At 35.7% G+C, this 25,683-nt stretch overlaps 1 protein-coding gene across 4 annotated transcripts in view; it reads left to right on the top strand.

The window, feature by feature from the left end:
- The first annotated feature begins 21,418 nt into the window (after positions 1 to 21,418).
- LOC145268263 (uncharacterized) overlaps positions 21,419 to 25,683 on the top strand; it is a 336,860-nt gene continuing 332,595 nt past the window's right edge. The window contains exon 1 of one of the 4 annotated variants that reach the window (XM_080123621.1): positions 21,419 to 21,595. The gene's annotated coding sequence lies outside the window, so the exon portion shown is untranslated. Of the gene's footprint in view, positions 21,596 to 22,599; positions 22,932 to 25,683 lie in introns of those variants that run through there. The other 3 variants (XM_080123619.1, XM_080123620.1, XM_080123618.1) reach the window with 3 other exon arrangements.

The raw sequence follows: 25,683 nt of genomic DNA on the forward strand, positions 1-25,683 counted from the left end.
TATATATATATATATATATATATATATATATATATATATATATATATATATATATATATATAAAACTCGATATCGTGTATTGCCAACTCATCGTTTGTTCACAGTTGACATGTGAGTATATCAAGTATGGCTTTTTTAAGCCAGCCAGACTCTTAAAATCTCTGACGCAGTAATTGCAGATATTGCTGTCATATACAAGTTGTTGATTGTTGTTTTGTTTTTTTTGTTGTTTTTTTTTTTCTTATCATTTCGTTCTAACTGGGGATGGAACAATTGTTTGTATATATCTTGCACTTGGTTCATCGGGTATATTTGCTATGGAGTTTTTGAAATTCTTTTTCAAGAGTCCGGTTGTACCTATAATTACTGGAATGATGAAGATCTTCCTAAGATTCCAGTTTCTTTTCGTATTTCGTTATCCTTTCCCTCAACAGCTCTATTTAACCCAGCATCATTTGGGGACACTACCTTCTACTAAGGTTGTTTCTTTCTACTTTTTGTCCCATATAAATATGTCAGGTTTTATGGCTCTGTTTTCTAGGTACGTAGCCGTATGAATTGCATAGTCATGGTGGATGGTGCATCACTTATTTCCAACTGTTCTTTCTGGTAAACATGTTCTCAGGACTTGCTGCTCCATTTGATATTCAACATCTTACAAATTGCCCAGTGGAGATATTTACCCACTCCACTGTGTTGCATCAGATAGTAGCCATCTCCTAGCAGAATCTTACAGTTGGATGTCAGGCGGCTCAAATTCTCTCCTTCTGTGTGGCAGAATGTGCACTTGCTGTCATTGCTGAGACCACTCATTTTCTTAAAAGCATTGGTTATGACAGTCTTTATCTTGCGCAGCTATTAGTGGCATATACGGCATAATCACGTTGACACACCAGTTCCCGCTGGATCACCGAAGTTAAGCAACGTTGAACCTGGTCAGTACTAAATTGGTGACCATTAGGGACTTCCAGGTGCTGTATGTGCTCTCCGCTTATCTCGGCATTGTTTCCAATCATCCTAGACTTCTCCTTGCCACTGGACTCAAACAGTACCAATTCGGGAGAGGTGTGGTTGGAGATTGCGCAACCTTTGCCTCACCATTACATGTGCAGCTGGTCCTAAAGGGGGTATCCTTTGTATTTCAGGATTGAACAAAGACATCAATCACAGTGGAGGGATCCTCTTTTTAGCTATTCTTGAGAGCCTTCCTTATCTACATAGTTTTGGATGAATTCATCCAGAAAATACTTGGCATGCTTTTGGTTGACCCATTCTTTCAGTTTTTTGCAATGAAAGTTTTTGGTATGTGTGCTTCTGTCACCTCTTTTGTGACTATTTCTGTAGCGGACTTGCTTTGTGTTTTTATCTCATTTGTAACACAGTCTTGTCCAAAATGTTTGAACGTTGTTATGTTGACTTTTGTTTCTTAATGCTGATGTACCATTTGGGGGTTTGGATCTTGTGAGCTCATCAGATATGGTCCAGTGCTCACAATGGTGGTACAACGTTGATGGGCAATGGTAGTACAACGTTGATGGGCAATGGTGGTACAACATTGATGGGCAATGGTGGTACAACGTTGATGGGCAATTTCTGAGAGACCCATACGTCTGAACTGCGCCAGCTTAGGTAGACACTGCTTTCTGTATGTTACTCTGTACATCAAGGATATGCAGAGGGAAGTACTAGGGGTGCCTAAGCATTATATAGCCTGTGCTCCACCGAAACACCCTTTTTTTTCTCTTTTTTTTTTTTTTTTTTTTCACTTGAACACCTGCCCTGAAAAAGTTTTCTGGATGTCACTGCTGTACAGTGTTGACATTTTCCTTGTTTTAGTTTCTAGTCTATTTATGTCCTTCTGTGGCCAGTCAACAATGCCAAAGCTGTCTGTTATCACAAACATGGCAAGTTGGTTAATGGCAGTTTCCTTGTTTTTGTTTGGAAGCTGTGTTTTACAATATTACATATTCTTTGCCATTTTTTTCTCTCATCTTGGCATGACAAATTGAATCGTTCTCTTTTATGCCAAGGTATTTGCATTGTTCCTGCTCTTCTAGGTCTTTGATGTTATTATCTTCAATAAGCTGTATTTTTTCTATTTGGATTTTCTTCACAACTTTGCTGGGGCACTTGGCACATTTGTCCAGACCAAACTTCATTCCAATATCTTGTGAGGAGGTATATACGATTTGCCATTGCAAAAAAAATGGTAAACCCAAGTTAATTAAGGTATATACGACTTGCCATTGCAAGTCGTATATACCTTAATTAACTTGGGTTTACCATTGCCACTATTTGTGGAAAAGTCTTGCGCCTGCTCTTGGCCATCGAAGTCAACAGGATATTCAATGAAACTTCTTAATATTTGTTTCTGTAAAAAAAAAAATGACAATTTATTAATTAACTATTTTTTTTAATTTTTTTTATAATCAAATTCTATTAATAGATTGAAAGTTTTGGAAGCCAGAAATCTGCATTATATTTCACTTTTGTCTGTCTGCTTGTCTGTCTGTTTGTCTGTCAGTTCCACTTTTTCGCAGGAACTACTTGACCAATCTGGCTGAAATTATGTATAGATCTTTGTGATGATAAGGTGCAGCAAATTAAGTATTACACGGTATAGTTCAGGATTAATAGGGATTAGTATTTAATGCAGAACCAAGCAAAAATGTAACCATATTCAACCGTTAATCTATAATCTGTTTAAATGAATGTATGTAGGTATGTTTGTATGTCTGCCTAAAATTTTCGACAGAGGCGACGGATTTTTACGAGTCTATCTTCTACATGCTTTTTCATTGGATCCCTAGTTACGACGAGGCATTGGCTTCATTGGACACAAAAGTATCTAATTTGAGCCTTGAAATTAACTCACTAACTACTCCTGATAACCTAGTGGGAAGATCTAGAAAAAAATCCCCCAAAATAAATGTAAAAACCAAATAAAAGGCCTATTGGGGTATGTTAGTAGGTCCCTTTCCCAGTCTTGTCTAGATATTTGAACACTCACTGTTTTCCAGAAAATCGAAAACAAGGAGGACATTCTCTAATTGGGAGTGGGGCTAATAGAGGAAATGAAAAAAATAGGAATGGACAGACAGGAGGAGGGGTATTAGAAGGTGACCTCTGAGAAACAATAACTGTGAAGGAAGATCAGGAATATAAAAAATGTGGGGTTGGGCATCTTCAGGGGTTCTCTAGCAGCAAAAGTTCAAATAGGAACGAGATCTCATTTGTATACCGACTTTTCATGAAGCATGTAGAAGATAGACTCGTAAAAATCCGTCATGGGACAGAGGCTACAGCTATGATGACAGTTCACGATCTATCAGGTTGACGACTCTCTTTTTCCTAGAATGTCTGTTTCTAATCAGTCATTATGTTTCCTTTTCTTCTTCCTGCAACTTTTGCTTCTTCTGGATAAGCCTTTCTAAGATGGTCTAACATATTAGTCATTGCAAAAGGTTTTGCTGATTTGCCATCTCCTTGGTATGATGGTTTGACATAATTTGCAGTCAGACGTATTCCTATTCTTGGGATTGACATCAAAATATTAAAAATTCTTCCAGCAGAAACTGGTTGTCATAATGGTTGAAGGTTGTTGTCAAAATTTAGTTATTTTTTTTTTACGTATTTAAATTGCTTATATCTGATATCTGATTCATAATTTATCTCAATAAAATCTACATTATCTAAACCATAAAAATAGAAATATATGTGCAATGGTAGCAAGAGACCAAAAATGAGGAACAAGAGTATGACTGATGAAGAATACTTTATTTTTGGTTTGCACATGGTCGCAATTTACTGTACAATTCCTTAACATGAAAACTGTAGTAATAATTTTCTTTGACAATAATTTTAAAATAGAAAATAATAATGTTGCTGCCATAGAAAGCAAAAGGAGAGAAATGATTGATGGCCGTCAATATTTAATTAATTTTTTTACGTATTTGAATTAATTATGCGCGATATCTAATTAGTAATTTGTCTCAATAAAATATGCATTATGACCTCTGAGAAAAATATGCATTATCTAATTCAGAAAAATAAGAATATACTTATAATGGTAGCACGGGTCTAAAGATGAGGAACAAGAGTACGACTGATGAAGAATGCTTTATTTTCAGTTCATACGTGTTCGCAATTTACCGTATAATTCTTCCTCATGAAAACTGAAAGATAGAGTAATCTTTTTCTTTGACAATAATTTAAAGTACAAAATAATAATGTTAACACAATAGGAAACAAAAAGGAGAGCAATTTTCAATATGCTGTCCTCTATTCGCCTCGAATTCGGCCCATTTGTAAAAAGCTACACGTTAGCAGCACACCATGTCTATGTCTGTTATTCAAAAATACAGTGTAGAAGTGTAGACGATGCGCGTTCCAATCTGTGAATTTTCACCAACAAGCAAAAAAAGGAAGTTTTTTTTTTACAAAGTAGTCACCATTTATCAAGGCCAGGAGGCCACTCGAGCATAAGGGTCAATAAGCGTACAGTGGTCAATGGGACAATGTCGTAATTATTGTTGGTAGTGTAAATTTGGTAAATTGGATTAATTAAGGGGAACGGCTCATCAAGAACTTGTTTACATTGGACTTGAAGACGACCATATTATAGCCAGCTGGAAAGTAGGCAAAAGGAAAAGAGTTCCACAGGCGTACAGTTCTAAGAAAGAAACTTTGTTCCTGGAATCTACGATTAGGTTTAGGCACAGATAAAGAGTAGGGAAAATTATTGATAGTGTTTTCAGCTAGATGAGTGTTTCTCGTAAAAGTTTGGCAAAGGGAGACCATAGATTGGAGCTCAGACGAGCACTTACCATGAAAATAACGATAAAACAGAGACAGGTTCGCAATGTCTCTTCTGAGAGAAAGAGGTTGCAGGGAAGAGAAAGCCAATCTTTCACGAAAAACACCCGTCTAGCTGAAACCACTGTCAATAATTTTCCCCATTCTTTATCTGTGCCTAAATCAAAACGTAGATTCCATGAACAAAGCTTCTTTCTTAGAACTGCACACCTGTAGAACTCTCTTCTGTTTGCCTGTTTCCCACCTGACTACAACTTGGATGTCTTCAAGTTCAACATAAACAAATTCCTGATAAACCGCCCCCTTAAGTAAGACACTTTATCAAATCTCCATTACTAATGATTGTTATGATATTATCCCGTTGATTACTGTACACGCAATAACCCTTATCCCCGGGTGGCTTCAGGGCTTTGATAAGTGGTGACTACCATGTAAAAAAAGAAAATGTTAACTTTCCTTCGTTTACAATATAATTAAATTAGTATTAGTACCATTTATAACAACAAAATTTTCTGATAAATCGGCATTAGAAAACATGTTGATTAACCGATTAATCGATAATTGGTTGATTGACAAAGGCCAATTGCGCGCTAATCGGCCAATTTGATTATCACTATATCCCCAGTGACAAACAAGCAGTTATGATTTTCTAGGAACGTCTTAAGTGTGAAATTATGACTTACCCATTCCCTTATAAAACTGTTTAAACAAAAATAATATACCCATGTTCCCCAACTTGTTGCCTAGAATAGATATTCCAAAATTCATAATGATAGGTTCATTAGTGAAGGAGCTTATTCCTTTTTGTTTGTTTTTTAACTCACGTTCACCTCTAACAAGGCCTATCGCTACTTGGATGCAAAAGGACTAATATTTGGGACCATGCCTAAGAAAATTTTACCAAGATGTTAGTTTACGTTACATTTAAACTTCTACATATTGGTACAGCCAGAGTAGCAGGTAGCAGGAAAGGAATTCCAAAGTCTAATTGTTCAAGGGAAAAAATTATTAGAGTAGAAAGCTTTCTGGCATTTAGGGACCTCAACAGTGAAGGGGTGAGATTTTGTTGCTAAGCAGGTTTGTCGGGGATATGTACGTCGAGGGGGTACAAATGCAACGAGTTCATCAGAGCACATTCTCTTAAAATATTTATAAAACAGACACAGAGATGCAACAGTGCGGTGATGGGACAGGAGTTGGAGCTTAGTTGACAAAGTGGGACCTATTAAATTGAAACTGTTTTTTTGGACTCTATCCAAGAAGGAGAGGCTAATGGTAGAGGTTCCAGCCCAGATGTGACAACAATACTCCATGCATGGGCGAATGGTGGCCTTGTAGAGGTACAGGATACTCTCAGGGGAGAGTAGTTTTCTAGTTTGATAAAGGGAACCCACCTTCTTTGTAGCAGCCTTCGCAATATCCTCAATATACTTGTCCCAGTTCATGTTGCATGTGAATGTTAGGCCAAGAAGTTTGAAGAAAAAATTCTCAGGTAAGGAGTTATTTGTCATGAATATCGGTGGTTGGAGAGGCGTCTTGTAATTGTTAAAGGAGAGCAGCTTAGTCTTAGTAGTGTTAAGTGTTACCATGTACAATAAAGTATATTATCTATATATATAGTGCTTTTTTTTTAGAGTCAAATAAATCTCAGAAAAATACTTATATTATACAAATATGTGGTTTATTCTGAAAATTAATTTTTTTAATATTTATAATTTAAATATAAATTTTAAGCTTGCACATATAGAGTGAAATCTAGAGATCAAATTTTCACAAACTACACACATAAAACTAGACTGAATTTTGAAATCGAACGTTGTCTTCCAAGTGGTCTATTGTGTTTGGTTTATCAGTGTAGACATGGAACTTTACATATTCCAAAGAAAATGATCTAACGGTGTTTAAATTACATGAATGAGGTGGCCAGTTTGTGAAGTTATTCGTTCATCAAATGTTTCTCTCAGTAAATTGATTGTATCATTTGCAATTTGCAAACGCTGTTTAGGTGTCAGTCTCTTCAGGAAGACTTGCCAAACCAAGCTGAACTCAAATAACCGATAATTGCTAAATCTGCAATTAAAGGAAATAGAGTTGCCAATTTAAAGCCTGGCGCCTCTAAAAAAATCACTCTGTATATGTGTATTCTGAATGTTAAAATTTACAAAAATATGAATTTTCTCAGTCACCAATTATCAAGGCCCAAAAAGCACTCAAGGATAAGGGTTAATGAATGTAAGGTGATAGTTTAATGATGTAGGTTGGGTAGAATTTGGATTATTTAAGGGAACGGCTCAACAAGAACTTGTTTACATTAGACTTGAAAGCTATCATATTATAATCGGCTGGGAAGCAGGCCAATGGAACAGTGTTCCACAGGCGGGCAGTTCTAGAAAAAAAGCTTTGTTTATGGAATCTGCATTTAGATTTAGGCACAGATAGAGAGTGGGGAAAATTGTTGATAGTGGTTGTAGATAGTTGAGTGTTTTTTGTTACAGTTTGGCAAGGGGCGGGACCATAGATTGAAGCTCAGACAAGCACTTGCCATGAAAATAAAGATAGAAATGTGTTGGTGTTATTAATCGAGCTTCCTAGAATATGTGTTTCATAATTCATAATAATCCGTTCTTTAGTTTATAAAATTATCTTGTAAATAGAAATATACTAGCTGGACATCTGGCATTGCCCAGCCATACAGTACGTTTAAAAATGATATTTTAATTTATGCAGATTGCGTATGTATTATTATAGAATCCATTCTGTATTGAAATATCATATATTACGAGGAATAATTTGCCCAGTGGACTAATTCGTTAAAAAAAAAAGATAATAATGATAATGTCGGTCATCAAATTCCGTCTTGGTTTGTTTACGTCAGCTGATATTTGGGCTTGATGATTTAAAAAAATAGTCTTTTTTCTCTTATAGATAAAAAAAAGAAAAATTTTTACAGAGGAATATTTTCTGAGGTTATACCGGTGTAACGTAAAATATTCCCCAGTAAAAATTCGATTTATCTATAAGAGAAGAAAGACTATTTTTAAGATTGGATTTTTTCATTTTCCAATACTTAGCTGATGAATTTCTGTACAAAACATAGTTAAGAACACTGCCAGGAATATAGATTACCTTTCATAGAAATATATATGATTGGTCAGTAGTACTACATTCCTGCCTTCTACTTGGTGTCTGAAATGTAAAACTGCTAAATAAGCTGCTAATAAACTCTCTGTTGAAAGTAGAATATTTTTGTTGAGTTTCTGCCAGCTTTATTTATTCATTTATGTTTTGGAAAAGAACCCAATAAGGACTGGTTGAATCCATCCCTTATAGATTACTTTAAAATCTCTGAGCTAATAAAATAACTGAAGTACTGGTAAGGCTTTTTTTTATACTAGAGAGCCTTATTTTACATGTTCCCACTTAGCTCCCACTTCCATTTAGAGACTGCCATGTTTGTTTTCAGAGGACCCAGAAAATAGTGGACAATCTAACACTTACCAAAAGGTTGGGAGGGCCTTACTAACCTGCCCCGTCTGAACTTTGTTTGATTCTTTCTTTCTTTTTTTTTTTTTTTAAATTCTTTTTGATATGTTTGTAAATCTCTCATTCCCCATAATTACTCTTTTATATATACATTTGTTTGTGAGTAAAATTTCATTGAAACCATTTTGGGATCTTTTAAGTTGGTTTAAAGCCATAGAGTGAATGTGGTACTTTGGTGAAAGAATCTAGCTAAGAGTAATCAAAAGTTTTGTTGTTAAAAAAAGAATGACACTCGACTCCCTCCAATCCCCCAAAATAAATCAGGGTGTAATGCTTAAGCTAAATAAAGATTGTAACTATTTTTATTTAACTAAATAAATCGGCCATTCGTTCAGTCGCAGCAGGTCATCACTGACATTAACTTCTCTTCTCAAGTTATCTGTTGTTTAAACCTCCCTCATTCATGGTGGGGGGGGGGGCGATGGAACTAAACAGATCTTTTTCGTCCCAATCCAGTGTTCTTTTGTAGGGATTTGGATTTAGTTCTAACATAATGAACAACTTTCTGACTAGATCTACCCTCATTAGGAAAAATGTTGATATGAACTGGTTGCTCTACAAAAGCCTTGTGGCCTAATGATGTCTTCATCGCAAAATGATTCCAACAAATGCTAAAAAGCAAATGGCTTAAAAGCGAACCAACACCTCTCCTCTTGCCAGAAAATATCTTTAACCAAACAATTATTATTTGTCATTTTATTATCCAGCCAACCAACTACACGCGCGCGCGCGCACACACACACACACACACACACACACACACACACACACACACACACACACACACACACACTAGTCCTCATAATTACTAGATGACCTATTGCTAATATTAATAAGGGCCCATAAGTATTATAACGGTTGGGGACTGAATTTCTTGGGACTAGCCACCCAGAGGGGGCGCTGGGTCTTGGCTCAAGCGATAGCATTGCACTACCCTCTTTTCTCTCTCCGCTTTGTTGGGATTCACTTTCTTCATCACTTCTAAAGTCAAGTAAGTTTTCACAGGAACATGTTAACTCAAAGTATGTTCAACCAATGAAGATCGTTTCAAACCCCTCAAAATATCAAGTCTATGTGAAAGTAATAAGCCGGCAGTGAACTTAGGAACTCACCGGATACCTAACATTCATTAGCCTTTATCCTCAAGTGGCCTCTCCACCTTAATCAGCGGTGACCCCCACATTTAAGCATAAGCTAAATCATTATCAGCATTATATCCGCATTGCATGATTTATTTTGAGATTGTGCATGAGCATCATTGGTTGCACATGCTGTAATGTTTTATGGCTGTACATAGGTGAATGATTGATAGTGAGATTCAGACGCAATTCCAATAAATGCTAAAAAAGAAAATGTCTCTAACTGCTACCCTCCTTCTTTGTGCAGCTTGTTTGGATTCGCTTTCCGCTACACTCCCTGAAGCAAGTAAGTTTTCACAGGAACGTGCTAACTCAAAAATATTTTAAACCAATAAAAACCAATTTCAAACTCCCAAGAAGCAACATGTATATGTGAAAGTAATAAGCCTAACATAAACTTAGAAACTCCTATAAAGTAAGAAAACAAATATCCAAGAGAGAGATTTCGCAAACCTGACAGCATCAAACAGGACCTCCAAAAACGTATTCTTTAAAATCCTCTACATGCCTTTACTAGTGGTGGGGAGGGTTGGAGGCAAGGTAAAAAAGGACTCAATGACTCACGTATCAGCTTTCTTCATCTCACACACACTAGTAGGAGTCAGTCAAAGATAACAGAATTGCTACCCATTCATAACATCCATTTTTTTCATTCGCCAATTCAACTATATGGTACATGTATACTAACTGTTAGCACTGTTCTTTGCACTTTTCAACGATTTTACTATCTACAGAATACACTATCTGTAGCCAGAAGTGACACTACAAAATGGTAACCTCGACGTTTGCGAAGCATACTACATGAGTGGTAATGCCGACGTCTGATATTTGATAGACACCCTACAAGGATTAGACACTTTTTAAAAAAGTTAGTGTGTTTGATTTTCGACTCAATCATGTGTAAGTGGTAATGTCGATGTTCGATATTCAGTAGATACACTCGAAGGATTAGACTCATTCCTGTAATGACCTGGTCCCTGTTGATTGCAGTGTAATGGTGATTCTGTGCAGTTCTAGGAGGTCCACCCATTACGGCTTTGTCTTCTCTCTTTGCTAATTGCCTGACGCACCTTGCCAGCAATGCCGACGGGGCAGCAGAGGCATTTTTTGCTGAGTAAGAGAGCTCCTTCTTTTCAACCCTAGCGTCACAACTCTTGTGGTGGGAGAGACCTAAGTACCTCAATGGTATACACTATGTGAATGGTAATGTCAATGTTTGGTAGGGACACTATGAGGATTAGACTCTATTTTTAAGTTATTATGCTTGATTTTCGACTCAGTCGTATACACTGTTTGAGTGGTAATATAATACAATTAAAGTTATGTCATTCTGAGGAATCAGTGCAATGATTTAGAATCATTGCAATGATTTAGAATCATTGCAATGATTTAGAATCAGTGCAATGATTTAGAATCATTTGGTTGACTAATTTTCTTAATGATTGGTTTAAGATATGAAATCCAAAAAATTTGAATTGTATGACATCTATAATATAAATCTCACCTGTCTGTTTAAATGTATGTATGTATGTATGTATGTATGTATGTATGTATGTATGTATGTATATCTCACAAAAACTTTCAGCAGAGGCGACACATACTGATAAGATTGGTATCATTTTGAAGCTCAACATCTCGGACGACAAATATAAAAAAATGGATCAAAAACATTAATTCCTTCACCCTAAACTCGGCCGTTTTGTACAAGGAGGGGTCGATTTTTTTTTTTTTTTTTTTTTTTTTGACAACATTTTAGCAAGTCATCGTCACCGTTGGATTGACTTTGGTTAATTTCAACGCTTTTGACATCCAGTCACATCATGGAGACATTGGCTAAGATGTCAGATTTTCTTTCACTCTTTTTCCGCCTTCACGTCATGTGTTCGAACCTGCCTGCCTACTACAACATTTTTTTTTTTTTTTTTGCTCAACATACACCTACAAACACCCGGGCAATGCCAGGCATCCAGGCTGGTTTAGAATAAAAACTGACGAATACGGAACCGGTGGAAGCAAAAAATGTACTCTCTGAAAAATTTTTATTTGCAAAACAAACATGTGTAGTGACAGAAGGAATAAAGTTGTATGACTTGGAGATCTTACAAACATAGTGCTCAAGAATTTGATGCCCTATCTTTACAAACCCAGTGAACTAATATGATTCTGGGTCCTTACACATGTAGGGGTCAAGAATGTGATGCTTAAACTTCATAAATCCAGTAAAGTCACGGTGAAGAATGTAATGCCAGACTTCATGCAACTAGCAAAGATACATGACTCAAAATCTGTCACACATAGGTCTCAAGAATGTGATGCCCTATCTTCACAAAACAAGTACAGGGTAGAATGACAAAATTGTTGCTCTAGAAAAGACGACATGATTTAATTTCTGTTTGATGAAAACCGGTTTTCTTTTTCGTTTTTTTTTTTTTTGTTGCAGACCATCCACTAGTTGACCAGTTGTGTACAAATTCCAAGAGAAACGGGAGCCTTCTATCATGTCTGAAAGTGAGACAATGTTCAATGAACGAGATCGGAGATATGCCGTTGTACAACTCATGCTTTCTACTGATCCAAGTTATGACCAAAGGTCCATTCCCAGCACTTTCAAAATACAATCTGGGTGGTTCAACGCTTGAGGGCACAGCTCAATAAAGTTTCCGGCCATGGTTATGGCCTTTGATGTGGTTTCAAGTGAGAACCACATCATGCCACCTCACATCTTTGGAGTTGGCTTGAAAGTAAACACCAAAGTGTGCCTGGATGTGTTGAAGAGTGTGGTGATCCCCTGGTGCAATCAGGTGGTCACTAGCAGACCATGGGTTTGGAAGCAGGACTTGGCGCCAACCCACAAATCCAAAGAGATTCAAGCTTGGCTATGACTTTGTACCCTTCTGTCACTGCCCCCCCCCCAACTTCCTATAACCTGAACTTGCTGGACTACTTTGTTTGGTCATACAGCGAGAACATCACCAACATGACCTCCCACAACACCATAGCCAGTCATATCACTGCCATCTGCATAGTACTCGCCGAGCTCCTGCCAGTGCTTGTGGAAAAGGCATGCTCCTAGTTCTGGACCCATACTGAGGTGGTGATTGAGATTGAAGGTGGCTACATTGAATAGATGTCAGCTCTACTACATAATCAAATTACCTGAATTGATTTTTTTCAATAAAAGTTTTAAAATAAAGCTGCAATGTTGCTTTCTTTAGGGTGAACAATTCCATCCTGTATTCTGTAGGCGGCTGAGAGACCACAACTAGATTTTGGGTTGAATAATTTGCATTTTTTATTTATTAGTTTTGCTGGTTAAAATGTAATGCTTATCACGAGGGTGACATTGGTTCAGTGGTTAACGACACAGATTGATGACCTGTGTGTTATAAGATCGGATCCATATCAAGGTGGTGATTGAAGCTGAAGGCAGTTACATTGAATAGATGTCAGCTCTACTACATAATCAAGTTACCTGAATTGATTTTTTTTCAATAAAAGTTTTAAAAGAAAGCTGTAGTGTTGTTTTCTTTAGGGTGACCAATTTATCGTTCCACCCTGTAGATTGACATAGCTAAGTAGCCCTACACACATTGGCTCAAGAATATGATGCTAAGACTTCACAAAACCAGTGAAGTGACATGTATTATGTTTTTTTTAAATATAAATATGTGATATCAAAACCAGTTTAGCCATCTGATTCAGAGTCCTTACTCATACACAACTATGAATTTGGTTCCTGGTTTCAAAAAAACGAATGTAATCATATGTTTTAGGGTGCCTTCACAAAGAGGACTCAAGAATGTGGTTCCCAGTCCTCCCATACGAATGAGGTCATAGAATTCAGGATCCTCACACATGTAGGGCTCAAGAATGTGATGCCACATAACTCAGAACGAGTAAAATGATATGACTTAGGGTCTTTGAACATAGGGTCTTTGAACCTAGGGTCTTTGAACATAGGGTCTTTGAACAAGTATGTGATGTCTAGTCAGTATAAAACCAGTAAAGTCATGGAAGTCAAGGTCCTTATAGAATGCGAATCAAAACCAATGAAGTCATATGATCCATGGTCCTTGTAACGTGCATACATGGAAGGACTCATTATTGATGCCAATGGTCTACGCACGTCCTATGTTGTCTGGGAAATGGATAAGGGTACAAGAATTCGGTGCCAATGATCTCATCCCTCAAACTCTTGTAAATGATGATTTACCGGTTGTAACTATCCTTATCAATAGAATAACACAGCATGATTTATTGCTATGGCTGGATGCAATCAGTACAGCACAATCACGTTGACATACCACTTCTTGCCAGATCACCGAAGTTAAGCAACATTGAGCCTGGCCAGTACCAGATGGGTGACCATTTGGGAAGGTTAGGCTCTGTATGTACCTTCTGGGAAGGTTGGGCGTGGGGCCAGCACCCTCACCCTGTAAAAAGAACTCCTCGCTACAAAAACATCTACAAAAAGTTGTAGATGGCCTATGCCCCTCCAGGGGCTCAAGGGCTATGAATGGATGGATGGATGGATGGATGGATGGATGGATGGATGGACTGTAACTGAATCCAAAAAGGTAATGTTTCTGCAGTGTAATCGACCAAATTGTACTGCCATCACCATTAACAAGCCTGATTTCAACGCAAAGTACAGCATGACTATTCGGAGATGAATTGTATCCTGGAAATGGGTTAGAAACCAGCCTCCAATTACATTAAGGAACAGCTTTGCAGAATATCCAGCCTCTACACAAATTTGAGAGGAATATGATTTGGAATTGCAGCTGTGGATAAATAACAGCTTGCTACTTTCATCTCCAAAATAAGAGCTTGGATCACCTAATCCATCTTATGGCCATTCTGCAGGAAAATAAACAGAAGGTTTGCCCTGTTATAGATTATCAGGAACTAAACGAGTATGTTGACGTCTATGTAGTCAATGTGGATATTGCTCACAAAAATTAAGTGAAGAGCAACAACATGGTTAAAATGTTGAAGTGTTAAACCTGTTGGGTCTATCTATAAGTACATACCGCCAAATCCATGTGTCCGTTCCAAACAACCACCACCACCACCAGATCACTCAAACAGACTTTTCTTTATCCATAGACAAGGGGATTTAACTCAACTGTCTTAACTCAGAGATTAACAGCAAAAAAGAGAAAATCACTCCAAACAGACTTTCCCTCATCTATAGACAAGGGTAGATAACTTTCTTAACTCAGAGATTAGATCCGATAAACTTACTCGCCAAATTATCTTCTCAGTGTGTAGGAAGCTGACTGATCATTTTCCGATAGGGTTACAATGACAAATATAAATAGCCCGCACTAAGTTACGACATTTGTGAAACGATGGGCCAATACAGTAATGACTGGATGGGATAATGAAGTGCAGGACCCTCTACTGTCCTGGATAATTGCAGACATTTGAACAAGAATAGCCCAGAACGATCTAGTGAAAGATAACTCGTGTAGTAGTGGACAAGATGCAATTGTATGGGTAGATGCAAATTCCTTAGGCACTGGTGTAGTTGTGGAAAGATATGGCTCCATGGTAGACGATAAATGCTGGCTTTGATTGATACGTGGAGAAAAACACATTGACCTGGCTGAGTTTGATGCTGTATTGTGAGGTGGAAACATTGCAATGCACTGGAAAGGCAAAAGTCTATTCATTTACCGATTGACTCCTGATATCTTGTCTGGACAGAAAAGAGTATGCACCAAAGCAGCAGTCGAAATATTCATCAGCCAGTGACCTACCACACTCTGAGAGTTGGTCTCTGAATATGAGCTGCAGATTAATGTGGGGTGTGTCAAATCTCATGGTAAATGAGCCAATCAGCTTACAAGGGTACTACAATGATGGTTGCATGAAATCTGTATATTGATAGAACTCAAAGAACCTGTGTGTGCTATGGCCAAAGAATGGAATGTTATTCAGATACAGGCCATCCACCGACTCGCTAGCCATCCTGATGTGCAGTTGAGTAATTCAGGAATTACTAAAGGTGCGATCAGTGGTTTCAGATGACAGAGAATGTCAATCAATTGATCCAGCTCTGGTGCACTGGAAGCCTAGCAGCTTTGACGTCACAGAAAACTGGAGCAAGATTACAATGGATGTAAGTCTTTTAAGAAATCAACTATACCTGATGTTGATAAACTTCGGTCTCAGCTGTTTTGCCTTTTGGAAGCCACTCTATCACCAAGACTCTACTAGCACCATCAAGTAGTTGGAAATAGTGTTTTGTGAATGGGATTTATCAACTAAGCTGCTTGCTTGCCGAGTTTGCATGGATATGGGGTGTATATGTACATTTTCGGTGTACTATCAGGAAATGGAAGAGTTAGGAGACCCCACCGCACGATCAAGTGTGTTGCTTCAAGAACATGCTGCTTAGACTTGGAGACAGTATATTGGCACAATATTATGCTAAAAGACAACATAACAGCTTGGACTGTCTTGGGATAATGGAACATCCACCTATTAGATCCACAGTAGAGGTATAGACATTTGTGCTTTTTTTTATCAAGGCCCGGAAGCTTGCATTTGTGCTTTTTTTATCAAGGCCCGGAAGCCACTCAGAGATACAGAAGTTTCTGATCTATGCATGGTAGGCAATATTGGCTGGGTCAAGAATCTGCATTGAAAATGTACAATGCAGTTCAACAGGGTTACAGTGACAATTATAAATAGCCCATACTAAGTCTTTGTTTGTGGGATAAAAAATGTGACCAGCATGTAGAGAGAATTGTTTCGTCAATTACTACGTGTCTTCCATAGATGATGAAGCCCCAACGGTGTATAAAGGATTGGACAGGAAATGCACTTCAGAGAGTAAGGAACCTGATGAGCCAGAAGAGGATGCATTGGGTGACACGTCCGAAGAATACACAACAGAAGAGGTACCTGGGATCATATGATCCATCGGGGTGTTACACATAAAAGATATGATGCACAGTATTTATAAACCTATCAACTCGTATGAATCATACAGTCTTACACACATAAGGTCCAAAAATATGATGTCCAGTACTTATAAAACCAGTGAACTCATATGATTCATAGGGGCTTGCATACATAAGATAAATGATATGAAGCTCAGTATTTATAAAACTAGTGAATTAATATGAAACATCAAGTATACACAGATAAGATATTAAATTAATTGCCCAGTATTAATAAAAACAGTGAACTCATATCATGCCTGAGAAGTTACTTATGTAAGATCAAGAATATAATGCTCAGTATGTATAATCCATTGAAAGCATATGATTCATGGGTCTTTACACAGATAGGCTCAAAATATGATGCCCAGTAAACTCATATGATTCAAAGAGCTTTACATATATAGGATCAAGAATATGATGCCTAGTATTTATAAAACCAGTGAATTCATATAATTTATGGCGTCTAATCCACATAGGATCAGTAATAAGATGCTCAGTATTTATAAAGCAAATGAACACATATTGATGTATGGGGCCTTACACAGATGGAATCAAGAATATGATGTCCAGTATTTATAAAACCAGTGAACTCATATGATTAATAGGGCCTTCCATGAGATCAAGAATGTAATGCCAAGTATTTATAAAACCAGTGAATTCATATGAGACATGTGGCCTTACACACGTAGGATCAAGAATGAGATGCTCTCTATTTATAAAGCAAATGAACTTATATGATTCATGAAGCCTTACACATGTAGCGACAAGAATATAATACCCAGTATTTATAAAACCAGTCGACTCATTTGATTCATGGGGCCTTACACACTAAGGATCAAGAATATAATCCCTAGTATTTATAAAGCAAAAGAGCTCATATGATTCATGGGGCCTTACACACATAGCATCAAAATATGATGCCCAGTATTTATAAAACTAGTGGACTCATATGATTAAAAAACTGTATTTATTTTTTTTTTTTTTTAACTGACAAACTTAACATATTGGTAGTAAAATCAATCCTGTGTTAAATATGAAAAATGGCAAAAAAAAAAAAGGGGGGGGGGAATGAAATCATTTTACCAACAACAAATATATATATATATTTTAAGTGACCTTAGGGGTAGGTTGCAGGAAGGTTTTTAAAGTGAAGAAAAGAATAGAAGCTTATATCCTACCTTGACAGATTTCAAAACCACTGTCAACAATTTCTCCCACTATTTGTGTATAAATCTAAATGCAGATTCCATGAACAAAGCTATTTTCCTAGAACTGCCTGCCTGTGGAATACTGTTCCACTTGCCTGCTTCCTGGCCAACTACAATATGGTAGCCTTCAAGTCCAATGTAAACAAGTTCTTGCTAAGTTGCCACCTTAAATAATCCAAATTACTACACTATCACCTTACATTCATTAACATTTATCCTCGAGTGGCCTTTGAGTCTTGATCAGTGGTAACTTCCTTGTAATACAAACAAGAAAAACACTTAAAATTGATTAGCTCTCAAAAGTCTTCTTGAATCAATATATCTTCAAGTGAAGAGAGCCTTGCTCAGCATCTACATGACAGAGGCACATCTTCCTTCGTAGATGCCTGGAAGCTAAAAACGAATTATTTCCACTTACATTGCCTGGTGTCACTTAATAAAAAGAGTTAAAGAGGTTCGATATATATATATATATATATATATATATATATATATATATATATATATATATATATACTAGCAAAAGTACCCGTCGTTGACTGGGTTCAAAAACATCCTACAGAAAATGGACTCTGATTTATGAAAGTATGATAGCTTATGAAAAGGAAGGGTTGCAATGAGATAGCTTCGAATTTGAGGGTATCAAAACCAAAGCAAATTATGATGAAAGTAAAAATAAAATAGATAAACCCCATAATTTATTATACCATACCTGTTCACACTGAAACACTTATTACAATATTCTGTGGATCTATATTAAAAAACCTTGTTAAACTTTCTGACATATTTCCATTCTATGGAAGTCAGGTGCGAACGAACACCCCATAATTTTATACCATATTTCTTCAAACTGAAACATAATTATCAAAGTATACTTACGCAGATAGATATGAAAAGTCTTTATTAAAGTTTGTGCCTATTTCCATTCTTTGGAGGCCAGGCGTGAACGCAGACCCCACAATTTTATTATACCATCCCTATTTAAGTTAAAACATACTTATCAAAGTATTCTTATGTACGTCTATATCAAAAACACTTGTAAACGTTTTTTTTTCATTTTTAAATTTTTTATTTCCATACTTTGTAAACCAGGCGCGAACGCAGACCCCACAATTTTAATGAACCACTGTTCTGCCAGATCAAACATACCCATTCCTGCGTCTCGATACATCTTCTATCATTATATGTAATCAGTTTTTTAAAATAGTCAAGCATATAGGAGCCTATTCGTGACCACACACACACACACACACATACACACACACACACAGACATTCAGCTTTTTATATATATATATATATATATATATATATATATATATATATATATATATATATATATATATATATATATGTTGCAACTAACAGATCACACATTAATCCGTGGCCTAGTATATAAATGGGGCCACAAATTTTAATAAAGTACTAAACTTCAAGTGACACCTGTAAAAATTTGAACCCCAATTATTAGTTTACAAATTAGTTACTTAAGTGAAAATACTGTTGTAAATTTAAAAAAAAAAAAAAAAAAAAAAAAAAAATCTGAATTCCAGATGTTGGTGAGGCATTGGTTTCTGATGGAAAAAAATACTGTTTAAGCAAAGCAATGTTAATAGTGTTACTTTAAAACTGTCAGGTTGAGGTTAGGGTTCAGTCATAGAAAATCTATTCTCCCAAACTCTATCTTATCTCTGAGAGGAGATTAGTTTATTGCTGATCGCCTGATGCGCTCCTATTGGAGAATGCCAACAGAGTTGCTTTTTTTGTACCTATTTACTATGCCTCCCCACGGGACAGAGTTAGACACCAGGGTCGTTTTTTAACGTGGAGAAAAGGTACAAAAATAAAAATTGTCTCAGTCGTGAAGGATTTCTCCTCCACCGAAAGAGAACAAGAAATAGAAGTGCAGCACTGCAGCAACTGAAGAACAGATACTACACTTTGATCTTGTCCCGAAGGCCAAGAAGGCCAGAGTGTGCGTATCCTAGTGACTGGATTTTCAAAACCACATATGACCTTGTCCCGAATTTTCTCTGGGTAAGTAGGTAAACAAAAGGAGAATTATGCTAAAATTTTCTTTTAAAGTTGAACTTTTCAAAATTCATTCAAGTTTTTCGGTTATTTTATCTTGCTTTCGATGAATATTTGGTTAATAGTAAAAAAAAAAAGAAAAGAAATAATCGTGCCAAGTGTAATTATAAAAGTTACGCAAGGGCGCGGAATCTTGTATAAGTGTTTTAGAGTTTATCTGATTTTTTTTTTTTTTATAAATAAGACTAGAGTTGATGAACTGTTCCTTGAAACTCGCGTTCAACAGTATAACCGAAACGAATAAAAGTAGGCGTACAATTTTACGTGAAAAAAGCTAGTTCTCATTCACCCCCTCTTTTCTCCACACCCACGAAGACCGAGTTGGACACAAGGCCCGTTTTGAATGTGGGGAGAATCCAGCTCCTAAAAAAAGTGTGTGTGTAGGGTAAGGGTACTCTGGATTGGAACAAAAAAAAAATCCTCAGCCTAGAAGTTCTACTTTAGTGACGAAGGCAGAAAAAAAAATGAAGTGTAGTATCAGAACAGATACTACAAATGGCCAAGGAATAAGAATTCCTATTCACTTATATCCCCGCGAGGGCAGAGTTAAATGCAAGGTCAGTTTTAATGTGGAGGAGGGTATATTCAGTATATAGGAAATAAGAAATAATTGTGCCATCTGTATTTTATCAAAGTTACGTATAGGTGTGAAATCACACACACACACACACACACACACACACACACAGACACAGACACACACACACACACACACACGAGATCTTGTTTGATAGTTTTATTAATAGAGAGATCAGGAGAAAAGACAAATAGCGAAAAGTCATTAAAGTTAAATATACGACTACGGGGATGTGAGAGTGACCATGTTTTTACGTAGGTAAAATGTCGTTTAAGTATTTGTTAGAGACGTCATAACATGAACTGTTGATTGCACACGTACAACACACACACACACACACACACACACACACACACACACACACACACACACACACACACACACACACACACACACTTCTACGTATATGTGTGCTTCTCTTAACTGCAATTAGATACTTTTGATGCCTGTATATATCATGTCTAAAAAGTTATGTGCGTTGGTTGGCTTCCTTACCCTACGTTTCTCCAACCTCTACTTATGCTGTACCTGGAGAAGTCCGGAAATGTATAAGAATCTTTTCTCTCTCTCTCTCTCTCTCTCTCTCTCTCTCTCTCTCTCTCTCTCTCTCTCTCTCTCTCTCTCTCTCTCTCGTACATACACACACACGCACACACACAATACAGAGCGTTCTCTCTCTCACACTTCCTGCCACTTTTCTCTCTCTTTTTGCCATAAACGCTTTCTCCCCCCCCTCCCGCGTCCATTCTTCCTCCCTCCCCCTCTCTCTGTCGTACGCACACATTTGAATGCGCACATATAGTATATTGTCACATATGCGCACACAAGTAACACAACGCTTTCTCCCTTTACCCTTATCTTTCCCTATCCTTTCCACCCCCTCTCTCTTTCTCTCTCTCTCTCTCTCTCTCTCTCTTGTACGCACATCCTTATCTACCCTACAATCACCCCTCCCTTTCTCCGCACGCACACACAAACACACACACTAAAACACAAGCAAACACGTAACACGTAACACACCGAATTCCCACCCCCCACTCCCCTCTCACTTACCCCATCGCACATAAACGCACACATGTATACGCACACTAGCAACACAACGCTTTCACGATTGGTACGTAATTAAAGTTATGGTTGCATCCGCGTGCGCGCGCGCTCACATAACCCTTCCCTTCACCAGCGCCGAAAAGGAAACGCACGTACACCGCCCATCTTCTTCTTGGCTACTCGAGGTAGAAAAAAAAGTAGATTGCAACGATGGTCTGAGGTATTACGCTTATACTGTCTAATAACAATAGTACATTACAATTATATCTCCACACACACACACACACACACACACACACACACACACACACACACACACAAAATCTAGTTCAACTACTGCTACAAACTAGCGCTAGTTTGTTACAAGTGTTGCCCAACCTTATCAGAAGTTTAAAAAGTTTTCTTTTTAATGGTAGCCCTCTTGCCCCCATTTAGTTGTTGTTGTTGTTGTTTTTAAACTATAATCGTTACGACGTGATACTGATGCTTATATATAGTACTAAAAAAAATACCTTTTTAAGTTTTTTTTTTTGCAAACGATTATATTAATGCAAAAAGTTAGCAAAAAGTTGGTAAAAAGAAAAATTCAAACTTTTTAGTTTCAATATATATATATATATATATATATATATATATATATATATATATATATATATATATATATATATATATATATAGTTTTGAAACTTCTTTGTTCTACAGTTAGAGTAGCTTTATTTTAATCACCAAAGAGAAATACGTCAGGTAAGTAAATTTTACTTAAATAATAAAAAAATATATAAAATAGGATTTTAAAAATTGTTTAAAAAGTTAAAATAAATAAAGAAAAATTCTGATTGCATGTGTAAGCGTTTTAAAAAAATAATAGCAGGTCTTTTTAGTGTGTATAATGACTGTAGGAGTGTGTGTGTGTGTGTGTGTGTGTGTGTGTGTGTGTGTGTGTGTGTGTGAGTGTGTGTTAGTGTATGGCAATTTGCGTGAGCGTGAATGTCAGAGAGAAAGAAAGTTTGTGTGTCAGTATGTGTGTCAATTAGTATATGTGCGTTAGTTCTACCTATCACCCCATCGCCAGCAAATTCTACTTCGTCCCATGCACCCTCTCATTTTCTCATTCACACACTCTCTCGCCTTCCCCGCCCTCTCTCTCTCTCTCTCTCTGTCTTTCTCTCTCTCTTATATGCTAACTGTTAAACTACAGCTAGGTTTTTCGCCCTTCCCTCCCTCACTTTCGTTTCTTTATAACCTTGTGCTCATCTCCTTCTTTTTCTTCCTCCATTCACTCACTCAAATTTGATTCACTCCTTCGTTGTCCTTAGCTCAAGCAGTCTGCCCCTCCCTCCCTCTAATAATCCAAGTGTCACTCTCCTCGCCCTTTCACTCTCCTCTCACCCCTCTCTGTCTCGCTCTCTCCTCCGACTCTTCCCATTCATAAACACCGGATGTGATGATGAACGGACTGCCTCCTTGTTTCTGTCACTCAGACTCTGTTTCGGTCTGACTCCACCGATTAAGTCCTGTTTTTTTTTTGAAACCATCTCAATCATTAACTTGTCTATGTATGTACACACGTTTTTATCTATTACATTTGTTACACTTTCCATGAATTCCGCTTATATCCGACTTATATATGTTTAAGTGTCAGTAACTTGGTTTCTTGCGTTTCTGCTGAAATGCGTAAATACGCGCGTAGCGTACGTGAAAAAAAGTGGAAGACAATATTGTTCTACGGGTCGAACGCGAAAGTTTAAATATCTGTATACTACTGTTGCAGATATGCAAAAAACTATATATTTGTATGCATATACATGTATATTCGTATACAGATGAATATATTATAGATATGTGTATGTATGTATGTATATATATATATGTGTGTGTGTGTGTGTGTGTATATATATATATGTATGGCAATATGTATATATGTGTGTAGATATGTATATTTATGTAAATATAAATACAATGTATATAAAAATAGATGTCACGTACATATATGTATATATATATATATATGTGTGTAAATATCTATAAATTAGATGTCATGATGTGTGTATATATATGTAAATTCTTATGTATATATAAAGGAATAGTACGTATGTATAAATTGATTTTATGTATATACGTTTGCATATAAAAGTGGATGTCAGTATGTATATAAAAATTGATGTTAGTATGTATATATGTATGTAGTAGTAAGTATATATGTGTGTCTGTATATGCATTTGTAAATAGTATGTCTATAAAAGTTGATGCTATATAGTGCATATGTATATATATTGTGTATAGACATGTTTGTATTTCAGATGCACGCGTGTAGCTATCTAAATAACTATCTATATATGATATGTTAATAAATAATATATACTTATATAGAGAGAGATAAATATTAAGTAAGATGTTTATATAGATAGACATGTATGTATGTATGTATGTATATGTAATGCAATGCATACGGATTAGTATGTATTGATATTGTATAGAGCTATGTGTAGACATAAATATCGTGCATGAAAAGATGATATTTACATGCAGGTATAAGTATGTGTACACATACGCACGCATATATATATATATATATATATATATATATATATATATATATATATATAAAATAAAAACCGAAGTACCAAATACGTGTGCAATATTTTTATATGAAATTCCACTTTTCTGTTTCTTGTTTTTTACTACTTTTTAAAGAAGTTTATACTTTTTATCTTGAGTCGTTAAAACTTTTGTTTAACGCACGCAGTACACGTTTACACACACACACACACACACACACACACACACACACACACACACACACACACACACACACACACACACGCTGATATATGCGTTTATTTATGTTTTTATCTATTATTTACCTATCATGAATATTACGTAAATGTTTGTATTTCTATTTCAGTGTCGTAGCTAAACACGTTGAATGTTCTATCTTGTTATTGAAGCCTGAAAACATCTCCGATTCTATTTCACGAATCTAACCCAAATTGTGCCTTAAAAAAAAAAAAGAAGAAAAGTTTTTGTTTTTTTTACCTACCCATATGCTCTCCTATACTTGTTCGTATTATAGTACATGTGTACGAAATTAATATGTCTATAATGTACTGTATGTTCAAGAATAATGTCTAATAATGTAAAGCTATTGTTGTTGTTGTTGTTGTTGTTGCTATTATTATTATTATTATTATTATTATTATTATTATTATTATTATTATTATTATGATTTGGATCAAGTCAGAGTGCATATTTTCATATCGTGTACATGCCTTCTTAAGTGTTTTGTGGAAATCAAGTAATAATTTCATAGACTTATTTCTCATGCCCGTAGGATCATTCATAAATATGTGTACTGTCTCTCCCCCCTCTCTCTATGTATATTTATGTTTATATATGTGTGTGTATATATATATATATATATATACTGTTATATGCATATATGAATATATATTATGTGTTTATATAAATACTATATATATATTCATATATTTATATATGCTTTTATGTTTATACATAAAATTTATATATATAGATATAGTCATATATATTTATGTATATTTACATTTATATATTTATATATTTGTCTGTGTTAAAATGTAAAGCACATACAACTTGTACGTATATATACAGTTGTGGATATATGTATATATGTGTATGTATATACAGTTGTATGTATATATATATATATATATATATATATATATATATATATATATAATCTCGCTGACGAGAGGTAACGACCTCGAAACACGCGTGTACGTAGATTACTGTTTTAAAAATTATATATATATATATATATATATATATATATATATATATATAAGTTGTATATATGTATATAAAGTTTTATATATATGTATATCTATCTATATATATAGTTGTATATATATATGTATATAGAGTTGTATATATATATGTATATAGAGTTGTATATATATATGTATATAGAGTTGTATATATATATGTATATACAGTTGTATATATATGTATATACAGTTGTATATATATGTATATACAGTTGTATATATATATATGTATATACAGTTGTGTATATATGTATATACAGTTGTGTATATATGTATATACAGTTGTGTATATATATGTATATAGTTGTATATATATATATGTATATACAGTTGTGTATATGTATATACAGTTGTGTATATGTATATACAGTTGTATATATATATTTATATACAGTTCTATATATATGTATATACAGTTGTATATATGTATATACAGTTGTATATATATTTACATACAGTTGTATATATATATATATGTATATACAGTTGTATATATATATGT

This window comes from Euprymna scolopes, chromosome 43 (genome assembly GCF_053919585.1).
Source record: "Euprymna scolopes isolate OS-2025 chromosome 43, ASM5391958v1, whole genome shotgun sequence".
Classification (NCBI taxonomy): domain Eukaryota; kingdom Metazoa; phylum Mollusca; class Cephalopoda; order Sepiida; family Sepiolidae; genus Euprymna; species Euprymna scolopes.